Source organism: Urocitellus parryii, unplaced genomic scaffold (genome assembly GCF_045843805.1).
Source record: "Urocitellus parryii isolate mUroPar1 unplaced genomic scaffold, mUroPar1.hap1 Scaffold_355, whole genome shotgun sequence".
Lineage (NCBI taxonomy): Eukaryota > Metazoa > Chordata > Mammalia > Rodentia > Sciuridae > Urocitellus > Urocitellus parryii.
Window position 1 is genome coordinate 114,951 of NW_027553211.1, and position 13,859 is coordinate 128,809.

The window sequence follows — 13,859 nt, forward strand, 5'->3', positions numbered from 1 at the left end:
CTGTTAAACTGATATTGAGATTTGCAGCTCAGTACCTTTGTGGACTCTGACTTAGTGAGGGTGACTGCTGCTGTTGCTTGGTCACTGTGTGGCCAGATATTGAAGCTTGTTGTTATAAATCAAGAGCCCCCCCCTTTTTTAGTTGTACACAGTATCTTTATTTGTTTATTTATTTTTATGTGGTGTTGAGGATCCAACCCAGGGCCTCGCACATGCCAGGCAAGCGCTCTACCTCTGAGCCACAACCCCAGCCTTTCAAGAGCCCTTCTTGTAAGGGTTCTGACTGTGGGGAAGCATAATCATATGATTGTCACAATAGGTACAAAGAAAGCATTTGGCAAAATACAGCAACATGAAGATCATTCTCAAAACACTAGAAAAACAACATTGTAAAAGCTATCTATGGTAAGCCCAAGGCCAACATCATTCTAAATGGAGAAAAATTGAAAGCATTTCCTCCAAAAAGTGGAACAAGCCAGAGATGCCTTCTTTCATCCCTTCTATTCAACATAGCCCTTGAAACTCTAGCTAGAGTAATCAGACAGACAAAAGAAATTAAAGAAGTATTCATAGGAAAAGGAGAACACAAACTATCACTACTTGCCAATGACATAATTCTATATTTAGAAGATCCAAAAATTCCACCAGAAAAAATTTTATACCTAATAAATGAATTCAGAAAAATAGCAGGATATAAAAATCAATACCCATAAATCAAGTGCATTTCCATACTAAGTTATGAATACACTGCAAGAGAAATTAGTAAAAACACTCCACTCACAATAGCCTCAATAAATAAACAAATAAATAAATAAAGTACATGGGAATCGACCTAACAAAAGAGGTGAAGGACCTCTATAAAGAAAACTACAGAATACTAAAGAAAGAAATTGAAGAAAACCTCAGAAGTTGAAAAAATCTCCCATGATTTTGGATAGGCAGAATTAATATAGTCCAAATGGCCAAACTACCAAAACTGTTATACAGATTCAATGCAATTCATATTAAAATCCCAATGGCATTCTTCATAGGACTAGAAAAAGCAATCATAAAATTCATTTGGAAACATAAGAGACCCAGAATAGCCAAAGCAATCCTCAGCAAGAAGAGTGAAGCAGAAGGCATCACAATATCAGACCTTAAACTATACTACAGAGCAACAGTCACAAAAATGGCATGGTATTGGTACAAAAATAGACATGTAGACCAATGGTACAAAATAGAAGACACAGAGACAAAAACCACATAAATATGGTTATTTCATACTAGACAAAAACATACATTGGAGAAAAGATAGACTCTTCAATAAATGGTGCTGGGAAAACTGGAAATCCATACATAGCTAAATGAAATTAAGCCTCTATCTTTCACCCTGCACAAAAATCAACTCAAAGCGGATCAAAGACTTAAACACTAGAATAGATACCTTGCACCTAATAGAAGAAAAAGTAGGCCCAAATTTTCATGATGGTGGCTTAGGATCTGACTTCCTTAAGAAGACTCCCAAAGTGCAAGCAGTAAAATCAAGAATCAATAAATGGCATGGATTCAAACTAAAACACTTCTTCTCAGTAAAGGAAACAATCAATAATGTAATGAGAGAGCCTACAGAATTGGAGAAAGTCTTTACCACATGTACCTCAGATAGAGCACTAATCTCCAGGACATATATAAAGAACTCAAAAAACTTAACACCCTAAAAACAAATAATCCAATCAATAAATTGCCTAAGGAACTGAAAAGACACTTCACAGAAGAAGAAATATAATCCATTAACAAACAAATGAAAAAGAAATGTAAATCAAAACTACTATAAGATTTCATCTAAATCAGACGGCAATTATCAAGAATACAAGCAATAATAAGTGTTGGCAGAGATGTGGGGGAAAGGACACACTCATACATTGCTGGTGGAACTGCAAATTGGGACAACCACTATGGAAAGCAGTATGGAGATTCCTCAGAAAACTCAGAATTGAAACACCATTTGACCCAGCTATCCCATTCCTCATTTTATACCTTAAGGACTTAAAATCAGCATACCACAGTGATGCAGCCACATCAGTGTTTATTGCAGCTCAATTCACAATAGCTAAACAATGAAACCAACTTAGATGCCCTTCAACCAATGAATGGATAAAGAGAATTGATACATATACACAATGGAAAATTATTCAGCCATAAAGAAGAATGAAATTATGGCATTTGCAGATAAATGGTGGAACTAGAGAATATCATGCTAAGGGAAAGGAGCCAATTCCTCCAAACAAAAGCTGAACATTATCTCTGATAAGCATATACTGATTCATAGTGGGGTGGGGAGGTAGGGAAGAATGAAGAAACTTTGGTTTGTGTAGAGGACTGTGAAGGAAGGTTATGACTTCAGGGATGGAAAGGACAGTAAAATGAGTCATATATAATTACCCTATGTACATCTATGATTATACAACTGGAGTGACTCTGCACCATGTACAACCAGAAGAAAGAGAAAGTGTGCTCCATTTGTGTACAATATGTCAATATGCCACATATAACTAATTTGAACAAATAAAATAAATAAATAGATGAGGTAGAACCACAAGGCAGGTTAGTACACACCTGAAATCCCAATGACTCTATAGGCTGAGGGAGAAGAGCTCAAGTTTGAGGCCAACCTCATCAATGTAGCAAGATCTTTTCTTAAAATAAAAAAAAAAATTAAAGAGAACTGAGGATGTAGCTCTGTGGAAAATATCCCTGGGTAAAATCCCCAGTTTAAAAAAAAAGAAAGAAAAATAGGTGGGGTCTTTAAGAGGTGATCAAAGCAATCAAAGCTTCATCCTTGTGTAGGGTTGATCCATATGAGAGCTTTGTCATTGTGCAGGGTTGATCTATTTAGAGCTTTGTCCTTGTGCACGCTTGATCCATTCATATCCTGAACAGATTAATGAGTTTATTGGTGAACTTGAGAAGGGTTGATCCATCTATACCATGAGCAGATTAATGGACTTATGGGCTATCTTGAGAGTGAGGATGCTATAGAAACCAGCTATCTGGAGAATCCCAGTCCCTTCCCTCACTACATGATGTACGGAGCCACCTCAGTATTCTGCCAGCAAAAAGGCCATCACTAGATTCAGCCCTTTAATCTTGGACCAGAACCTTGAGCCAAATAAACTTCTTTTCTTTATAATTAAAAAAAAAACAAACAACATTTCATCTGAAACATGAATAAAATATAAAGGCTATGAGAGCTCTTAACTTCTTTTTTTGTGGAAAAGATGGCAAAATCATATTCCACATTTTCAGCCTTTAAACAAACCAGGCTCTGCTTTACTTTCCAAAAATACATTTAAATTCCCGTCCCAGTATAAAGAGTAACACAAAATTTTATGTATATCTTATTGATAACAGGTTACCCTTATCCAGTTATAAAACATTAAATATCATAAATAAATATCAATCAAATTTGTTATTTTTATATAAACCTGAAACAGACAATTGCTACACACAGTTTTAGTTTAGAGAACATCATCTTGGTAAAGGGCTCTACCAAGTCTTACATTTTAAAAGGCTTGTATTCTGTAAGAACATGAATATATCCAAAATATGAAAAAGCTAGTAATGGTTAGTGTCACAATTAACTGTTTAACTTTAAAGTAAAATTTAGAATCCATAGTGTATAAAAATTATAATCACGGGTTTGCATGTTATCAGGACTAGCAAAAGTGAAAGGATAGCTTTCAATCTCTTAAAAATTTAGGAAACACTGTTAATAATCAGAAACAGACATAGTTAAAACAGATATAAGCCAGGTTTTTAAATGGCAGTGTGGCCCTTTTATGTCAGATACAATGTAGGAAAGAAAACACTTATTTGTTACTACATTGCCCAGAGTCCTCAGGAGTGGCTAGTGAGAATGTGGCCAGCAGCTCTCAGGAGGCTCTGGGGCAAGAGCTGCAAAGGTTATGATGGCCTGTGCTACCCAGAATCCTTCAGGACCTGCAGTTCCTACAGCCCTCTGCATTGAGGGCAGCATGGACCAAATGACAGACTGCATGACCAGAGCCCTAAGGGACCTGCAGCTTGCAGAGAACTCTACAGTGAGGTCTATGTGGGCAGAATGACAAACTGTGCTTCTCATATCCCTTGGGTGCCTGTTGTTCCCAGGAGCTTCTGGGTTGAGGGCTGCAAAGGTAGAACACCAGGCTCAATGCAGGGTATGTCTTCACTGCATATAACTCACAAAAGTTTCTTTGATGAGACCTTTAGTACCTACACTCTCCAGGGTACCAGAGAAAGCATGGGTCTGCAGTTCTTGTGGTCCTCCCAGTAGGGCTGTGCAGGCAAACACTAATCTACATTATCCAGAATCCCCATGAGCTGTGCCTTCCTCTGTGGTGATCAAATCATTAGCCTACATTACTTGCAATCTTCAGGGGCTATAGCTCCCAGAACCCTCTGTGGTGAATGGGCAAAATACAGGACTATGTTACCCACAAATCTTAGTTCCAGCATCTCCCAGGATCCTCTGTCATGAGAATTGTAGGAAACAGAACTTAACTATACTACCCAGAATCATTTAAGGGACATGTTGCCTGGGTGAGCATGTGGCCTGCAACTCCTAGAGGCCTCCACAGCAAAGGCTGTTCATGCTGAAGGTCAGATTACACTATCCATAATTCCTGGGGATACCCTGATTACTGTGAAGCCTAGAGTCCAAGAACCCTCCACAGTGAGGTCTGCATTACCAAGGCAAGCATGTGGCTTGCATTTATCCTGGCCCTCACAGGAGGCACACAAGCAAAACACTGACTTACATTACCCAGAATCCTCAGGAAACTGCAGCCCCCAAAATATTCTGTGGTGAGGGCTGCGGGGTAGAGAACTGAACTTCACTACTCAGAATTCTTGGAGATGCCCAGGTGCCTGTGTGGCCTGACACTCGGAGGCCTCCACAGCGAGAGCTGTGCAGGCTGAAGGCAAGAATACACTACCAGAATCCCCCAGGGCCTGCAGCTCCCAGACACCTACCTCTTGAGGACTGCATGGGCAAGATTTGTATTGCACCACCCAGACTCCTCAAGGGTGTCCAGGCTGGGTTGTGGTGTGCTGATACTGGGAGCCTTGATGGTGAGGTCCACTTAGGTAGGATGGTCTGCACTGCCCAGAATAATCAATAGCCTGCAGCTCTAGACCTCTGAGGTCAGGAATGCTTGAGCAAAGTGGACTACAATACACAGAATTCCTGAGGCCTCAGAGCTCTGAAAAGCAACTATAGTGTGGGCTGCACCAACCCAGCACCAGGCTACAATGTCCATGATCCTGGGGGTTCTGAAGACCCCAGATGCCTCTGTAGTGAGGGCTGCATGGTATATGAGGGTAATTCTGCTACTTGAAGTTCCCTATAGGCTTCTGGAGTGAGGGCAACATGAGGAGGAGCTCCACATCCCCACACACGTGACCCATAGTACCCTCAAGCTGCATGTATCCCGGAGATACACACAGCTCAGTCTCCACTGCCAGGGTCCTCCAGGGCACTTGAGATAGCATGTGGCACACAGCTCTGATGATCCTGCCTGGTGAGGGCTGTGTGGGCAGAACACCAAATTAGACTGTCAAGAACCTCTGGGAATAACTGCAACTCCCAGAGGCATTCATGGTGAGAGCTGGGAAACAAGGAAAGATAATTCAATCTAGAATGCCCCAGGGCAAGGGGTGCACCTTGCAGCTCCCAGAGGCTGCTGGGGGGTCGTGTGAGCTCAGGGTGTCACAACCTTGAAAGCAGTCAACATGGGCTGGGATTTAACTGCTTTTCTTAAGACCCATGACGTTAAAATTTGGCAGTCCTTGGCTACATCACTCAGTCACTTGTCTACACTTCGCAGAGGCCTCTGTGTTGACCTGCTTTTGGCCTTCTGCCCTTGGGCACAAGAGTGAAGTGTCCAGGGTCTCCCTGCAGGTGCTCATGTCTGTTCCTCTGCCTGCCTGGCCCCTGGCTACAGCAGTGCGTGCCTTGGTTGAGTCCAGGGACCCGGGTCTCAGTCTCTTGGCCTCCCTTTTCTCTTCTCCTGAGATTCCACTTCTGGTGATGGCACAAATAAACACAGCCAGACTTAGTTAAAGAAGTGGGAATAGATCCTATTCAATAATAGCTGAGGCTACAGAAAGGTGCTGAGAGAAATAAGAAAGACTAGCCACTCTACTACCACTGCAGGTTAGCAGAAGCCTGCACTAGGCGTGGCCATCAGGGAGTGGTGTCTGTGCACATGAGCAGAGTCTGGCACTGGGCGTGGCCATCAGGGAGTGATGCCCAGTGTATGAGCAGAGTCTCGCACTGGGCGGGGTCAGCAGGGGACAGTGGCTCATGGTTCCATCTTTGTCCTCCCTTCTTCAGGGTGAGGACTAGAGCTCTTGTCTCAGGAAAAACTGCCAGCGTGCTGGGTCAACCACCAGGGAGCGGCAGACGGGCCTCAGGGATACACGCAGCTTGAGGGTACTATGGGTCACGTGTGTGGGGATGTGGAGCTCCTCCTCAGACCTGCTTTGGCTCTGAGGAGGTCCTCCTGGCTCGAGGCCGCTGGTCCTCCGTGTGTGTCAGGGCTGAGGATGTTCTCCCAGGTCGGGACGCTAGGTCCTCCGTGTGTGCCTCGGGTCTGAGGAGATAGATACTCCCAGTTCGGGACGCTGGGTCATCAGTGCGCGTGGGGTCTGAGGAGATACTCCCAGCTCAGGGACGCTGGGTCCTCTGTGTGCCTCATGTCTGAGGAGGTCGTCACAGCTTGGGGACCCTGGGTCCTCCGTGGTCCTCATGTCTGAGGAGGCCCTCCCAGTTCGGGGACGCTGGGTCCTCCGGGTGTTCCTCGGGTCTGAGGAGGCCCTCCCAGCTCCGGGACCCTGGGTCCTCCGAGTGCTTGGGGTCTGAGGAGATCCCCCACCTCAGGGACCCTGGAACCTCCGTGTGCCTCATGTCTGAGGAGGCCCTCCCAGCTCCTCTGGGACCCTGGGTCCTGGGTGTGCGTCGGGTCTGAGGAGATCCCCCAGCTCGGGGACCCTGGGTCCTTCGTGTGTCTCCGGTCTGAGAAGGTCCTCCCAGCTCAGGGACCCTGGGTTCTTCGTGTGCATGGGGTCTGAGGAGGTCTTCCCAGCTAGGAGACGCTGAGTCCTCTGTGTGTGCCTCGGGTCTGAGGAGTTCCTCCCAGCTTGGGACCCAGGGTCCTCTGTGTGCCTTGGGTCTGAGGAGGCACTCCCAGCTCGGGGACCCTGGGTCCTGGGTGTGCGTCAGGTCTGAGGAGATCCCCCAGCTCAGGGACCCTGAGTCCTTTGTGTGCCTGCAGTCTGAGGAGATACTCCCAGCTCGGGGACCCTGGGTCCTGGGTGTGCCTCAAGTCTGAGGAGGCCCTCCCAGCTCCGGGACGCTGGGTCCTCCGTGTTCCTCATTGTCTGAGGAGGCCCTACCAGCTCTGGGACCCTGGGTCCTGGGTGTGCGTCGGGTCTGAGGAGATCCCCCAGCTCGGGGACCCTGGGACCTCCATGTGCCTCATGTCTGAGGAGGCCCTCCCAGCTCGGGGACCCTGGGACCTCCGTGTGCCTCATGTCTGAGGAGGCCCTCCTAGCTCAGGGACCCTGGGTCCTCCGACTGCGTTAGGTCTGAGGAGGTCCTCCCAGCTCGGGGACCCTGGGACCTCCATGTGCCTCATGTCTGAGGAGGCCCTCCCAGCTCGGGGACCCTGGGACCTCCGTGTGCCTCATGTCTGAGGAGATCCCCCAGCTCAGGGACCCTGGGTCCTCCGACTGCGTTAGGTCTGAGGAGGTCCTCCCAGCTCGGGGACCCTGGGACCTCCATGTGCCTCATGTCTGAGGAGGCCCTCCCAGCTCGGGGACCCTGGGACCTCCGTGTGCCTCATGTCTGAGGAGATCCCCCAGCTCAGGGACCCTGGGTCCTCCGACTGCGTTAGGTCTGAGGAGGTCCTCCCAGCTCAGGGACCCTGGGTTCTTCATGTGCATGGGGTCTGAGGAGGTCTTCCCTGCTCGGAGACGCTGAGTCCTCTGTGTGTGCCTCGGGTCTGAGGAGTTCCTCCCAGCTCGGGGACCCTGGGTCGGTGGTGTGCCTCGGGTCTGAGGAGGTACTCCCAGCTCGGGGACCCTGGGTCGGTGGTGTGCCTGGTGTCTGAGAATCATCCCAGTTCAGGGACCCTGGGTCCTCTGTGTGCCTTGGATCTGAGGAGATAATCCCAGCTCAGGGAACCTGAGTATGCCCTTTTCCCTGGGTCTCCCATCTCGGGGACCCTGGGTCCTCCATGTGCCTCCTGTCTGAAGCAATACTCCACCAGCTCGGCACCCTAGGTTCTCTGAGCACCTCTGGTCTGAGAAGGTAACTCCTAACTTGGGTACCCTGGTGGGTCACATGTATGGGACGGAGAGTTGCCTTCTTCTCAGCAGACTCAAGCATACTCCCACCTTGGGGACAATGTGGTTCATGTGTATGGGGACTTGGAGCTTCCTCTTAGAGCAGACTCAGGAATACTCCCAGCTTGGGGACACTTTGTGTTGTGTCTACAGGGACTTTAGGGTCCCTTCTCTTTAGCTTCAGTGAGACTCACAGCTTGGGGACACTGTGGATCAAGGCTATTACTCTGTTCTAAGACCAGCTGTGGGTCAAGGCTTTAGGGACACCTAGAGCTCCATTCTTTTCAGACCATCCTCAGGCAGATGCCTGTCTTGGAGACACTGTGGGTCATGTGTGTAGGGTCATACAGAACTCCCTTCTCCTCAGAGCAACCTCAGAGGGATGCCTCGCTTGGGGACACTGAGTCATATCTACAGGGATGCTCTTCTCAGACTAGCCTTAGAGATATCCTGGTTTGAGGATTCTGTGGGTCATGTCTATAGGCATTCCCAGAGCAGCCTCAGAGAGATTTTCCAGAAACTTCTGGATAAATAGGCTGCAGGTGAGAAAAAGGTGGGAAGTGGGAAGAGAAAGCAGATTCACTCCCTGCGCCCATTTGAGAGCTGAGGATGGAGCCTTGCTCTCCTTCATTATTTCAGCAAGGTTTACTTTGGGGAAACATCCCTTCAAGAGGCTCTGATTACTTGTCATCAAAACATGGCTACTTGGATGATTTCTGGCGCAGAGGGAGGAGGAATTGTTCTAACTGCTTATTTTTACTGTATTAAAGCAGGAAAAATATTAAAAAATGGAAAAGTAGATGTATGAAACCCACAAGGTTATTTAAGTTAAATATGTTATTTCTAATAAGCCAGAATTTGTGAAAAAATAATTCATGGATTTTATGGAACTAAATTAATCAAAATTTTGATTGAGAATACATTTTGTCTTTGGTTGAGCAAGTCAGTTTATTTGGCAGTGTATTTGTAATGGTATGCTAAATACTGTGTTGACATTCTACATCTGCTGAAATATCTTGACTATATAATGCTTTGGTATTATACCACAAAGTTAATTGAGGAAATTAATTTTAATTAATTGAAGTATTTATTTTAAGTAATGATTTCATTGTTTCCTCCTAGATCATGAACATTTTAAGTAAATCCAGAATTTGTTAAAAGTCAGTTAACACTCAACCGTGGACCCCTATGTTCCTGGTTTTTGTCTCAATGGGAGATCTGTAAGCATCATTTTAAACTTTTTAAGTTGATTGATCATTCATAGTTTTCTTATTTTAATCTTATTTTCTTTATTTAATCTTATTTTAATTAAAGTGTTTTTTTTGAACTAGGAAATTACCCATTCCCTCTAGGTTTCCAATTTTATGTAGTAGGTTTCTGCAGTTTGATTTTTAATTTCTTCTCTAACTTTGAACTTCTGCTATTTTTATCAACAATATTTTTAAATATACTTTTTAGTTTACCATGTTTTGATTGAATTATCTTGTTTGACAGTTCTCATTATTTCAAAAAGTTTTCATTATCATTTTCTTATTAAGGTCTTTGGGACAGTTTGTGTAACTTGGTGGCAGATAACTTGATTAACATGTGAGAATCCCTGGGTTCCATTTCAGCACCAGACAATATGTCTTTGACAGGACCCAAGTGTCAGGGGAATTGTTCAAAATATTATGTATTTACACACACACACACACACACACACACACACAAACACACACACAGATCTTTTCCAAATTGGGTTGAAATTATTCTAAGCAAAATTTGCTATTCAATTTTATAGAAAGAAAGAGGATGGTGATATTTTAAAATTCCACCTATTGATATTACATGATATTTCAGCTTAAAACCACTGAAATAATTACAGTGTGTAAGAGAAAAGTCAATAGATTCTTTTAAAAAAACAGATACATTTACCAAAATAGACTTTTTTAAACAGACGTTTTCTACTTTTTCAAATTTAGAAAGCATATTTGAATATCTTATTAAAGTCTTACATTCATCAAGTAGTTAGTTTCTCTTACTCCTTGCAAGCAAGGGAATTGACCTTCTAATAAGCATGCTTTATATATTGTCAGAAGTTCTTTTTGGAGAACTCTATTAAGTGTTTCTCATATATTCAAAACATCACTTAAAAGCATACCAGTGACCTTTTGATTTCATCAATCTTAATTTCTTTTGAAATAATGTGTGTATACATTAGTACTTACTAAATATTACTTTGTGTAGGAAATCACGTGATTTCATTTTATATAAATGCTGGTGCTCTATATTATATATTAATGATTTCAAAATATGAGTTGACTATAACTCATATTTTGAAATCATTTAAAACATACATACACTTTTTACCATATTTTAATGAAGTAATATAAGTGGAGACTAGACATGTTAATATCATGAGCTGAAAAATAATTAAATATAGTTGAATTATTTTGGGGTATTCAACATAATGGTTTCCACATTTTTCTATAAATCCCCCAGTTGTCTCATATTATATGCTTGGTTTGGAGTATTCTTTTAAATTTATTTATGGTGATGAGAATTAAGCTGATAACCTTGACTATGTTAGGCAAGCAATGAATTTCAGCCCTTTTAAAATATTATGTTGAGACAGGGTTTTGCTAAGTTCCTGAGGTATTGAGGCTGGCTTCAAACTTTGTGATCCTCCTGCTTCAAGCTACAAAATAGCTGTGATTACAGTTCAAAGTGCCTAGTATGGCCTAGAGAACTTTATGTCATTATCATGTTTCTAATTTCTTTTTTTCACTCCAATACACATTTATTCAACTAAAACAAAACATCTTTAAACATATTTTAACAATGTACAAATACATTTACAACATAATCTGCTGATTAAAAGACTCCAACAAAGTTTGAAGTATCTCAACAGAATTTAAAACTGCCGACAATAATTTGTAGATTGGTTTAGTTTACAGTTAAATATATTGCCTTGTTTAAGAAAAATTATTAATACACATGTATGATTTACAATATCCCCACTATAGCAAGAAAATATAGATTCATAAAATGTCTTTAGGTATTTATTATGCCAAGTATTTAAATGATTATTTTTACTATGACATAAGAATAATATTCATTTAGTACTAAAAGATTTTATTAGTCCAGAGACCACTGAAGAGTTTCCAGGAAGTTGCAAAATAAAATATGACTATCCTTTCTATGAAATAAATAGAACAGCAGCAATCCATGGGTATCCCTTAAACATAAACTATAAAGATTCCGTTTATTATTTAGACCTTAAGTATAAAAATAAAAGAAAATTTTAGAATCTAGTTTCACTTGTGCATGTCTAAGGTAAACAATTTCAACATGAAGTATATATTTAATATTAACAATTTTTTTAACTCATACAGAAACCAAGTGTTTACTCTTAATCATGAAATCAACTTATTTCTGAAAATAACCTATAGAAATAATATGTAAACACACATACCTTTGAGATAGATTAAGAACATCCTATATTCTATGGATCAAAATGCAAATATCTCTGTAACATATGTAAACTAACACATTAATTTGGGATATACAGATACATTACTATATGCATACATATGTACACCATAAAATAAATTCTGACAATGTTCTTAATGATATCATACTTCCCAGCCTCAAATACTAGAAAAAGAAAATTAAAACTTTGTTTAAAAAAAAAACAGTTTTTATAGTAACTTTGCAAGTGAAAACAAAACAAACAAACAAAAATCAATGCTCCTTTTTACACTGGACTGAGTTCTAAACAATTCATGATCATGAATCTCTTCAGCCATTCCCCAGTATCACAGAAAACATAATTTTCTCTCTATTCAAGAAGTCTGTTCATTTCTGGTGTTTTGTCTTAAAAACTGCATTCCAAGATACCAGGTAGCCATGCTGGTTAAATTCTTCTGGCTGCCCACTTGCACCTAATGTAACCATACAGGTTGGCACCCTGTAGCACCACACCCATGGTAACCATGCCAGCCATTTTACTCTGAGGGAGAAGAGAGCACTAAAGGCAAATATCACCCACAGCTCTGGACAGGCAATTAGTCCTAAGCAAAAGATTCTTGATTCAGCTTCTGAAACAGTTTTATTCTCCTGAGGAGATGCCTTCCTGGACTCAAACACCCAATGACTCTTTCCATCCTCATCAATATGATTCCACCACCCAAGGCCTACCATCAGTCTCTACCTGTGACATTCTTCACTGCCCAAAAGTCACGTGACAACAACAAGATAATTGTCACCATACAAGCAATAATGCTACTGCTGAGCAATTCACAGAGAAGATAGACTATAATGGCACAGACTCAGAAGAACAAATGGAAAAATGATGCCACTGGATGTCGGATTTTAGATTTTCTTAGCCTATTAGTTGTCTCTTCTTCTGCATCAAACAATGAAACATCTTCAGTGTCATCATTGCTGTCCTGAGTGTAAGGCTCTGCCAGCGTCTCCTATTCCTACATGATTGCAGGGTACCCCTACAGGGCAGGTCACAAGGGAGCTGAAGAGGTGCCCGGAGGCTGCACCCCTTTCACTTCCTCAAGTGCATGAAGTGCAAGATGGGCCAAGGAAAAAGACCACCAGCACCCCACCCACCACACAGAGCATTTCTGCAGCCCAACATCAGATCCGCCCAGCGCTTGGCGTTGGTTGAGGATGGGCTTCTCCTCTCCACACCCCCAAGCTTCCTGAACTCGGGGATTCCTGGGTCACTCCTCCTATGAGGGCCTCGGAGCACCCAGATCACCTCCACAACAACTACCCTTGGTCCTCCATCCTTCCCGCCCACTCAGCTCTTCCTCAAGATGGACAGCCAGAGGGGACACAACACAACCATCCCTGTGCGCCCAGCTCACTCCACAAACCCTGCAGGAGGGACCCTTCCACCCGCCAAGCCTAGGCCAGCCGCTCTCCGTGCCCACAGCCCCTCACCTCATGTTTCTAATTTCTTAATAATTTTCTAATCTATATTATAGCCATTTTCTCCTTCTAAATGGTCATCAAAGTTTTTTTTATTATTCTGAGAGGATATTTAATGTGAATATAGTTTATGATGTGACACCTCTGGTCACAATAGGCTATTTCTATTGTAAGAGTATTTTGATTCTTAACTGTTTTTCAGACTTAACATTTTCCTAAGAGTTGTGATTGTTCACTTTCTATTTGATTACACAAATAAGGCATTGATTTACAAAAAAATTGTGGTGCTAGGGATCAAACCCAGGACCTCCTGAATTCTGGATAAGGTATGCCACCACTGAGCTACATCCTAGCCCCATAAGCCCCATAGATTCTTTGTTTTTATTAGCTTTATGACTAGCTATATCAATGAGAAACTTACATAGAAATTCAACTACATTTGAAAACATTCAAGAGTTTGGGCAGCCAATATTTTTTATGATTTCTAAAATATAATTTCCCCGTAAAACACGAGAATATCTAAGATCACTCATAAACCATGCTTC

General features: G+C 42.6%; 1 pseudogene; it reads right to left on the reverse strand.

The window, feature by feature from the left end:
* Positions 1-12,212: 12,212 nt before the first annotated feature.
* On the reverse strand, positions 12,213-12,638 carry LOC144252019 (Golgi apparatus membrane protein TVP23 homolog B pseudogene; annotated as a pseudogene).
* Between the last annotated feature and the right edge of the window lie 1,221 nt (positions 12,639-13,859).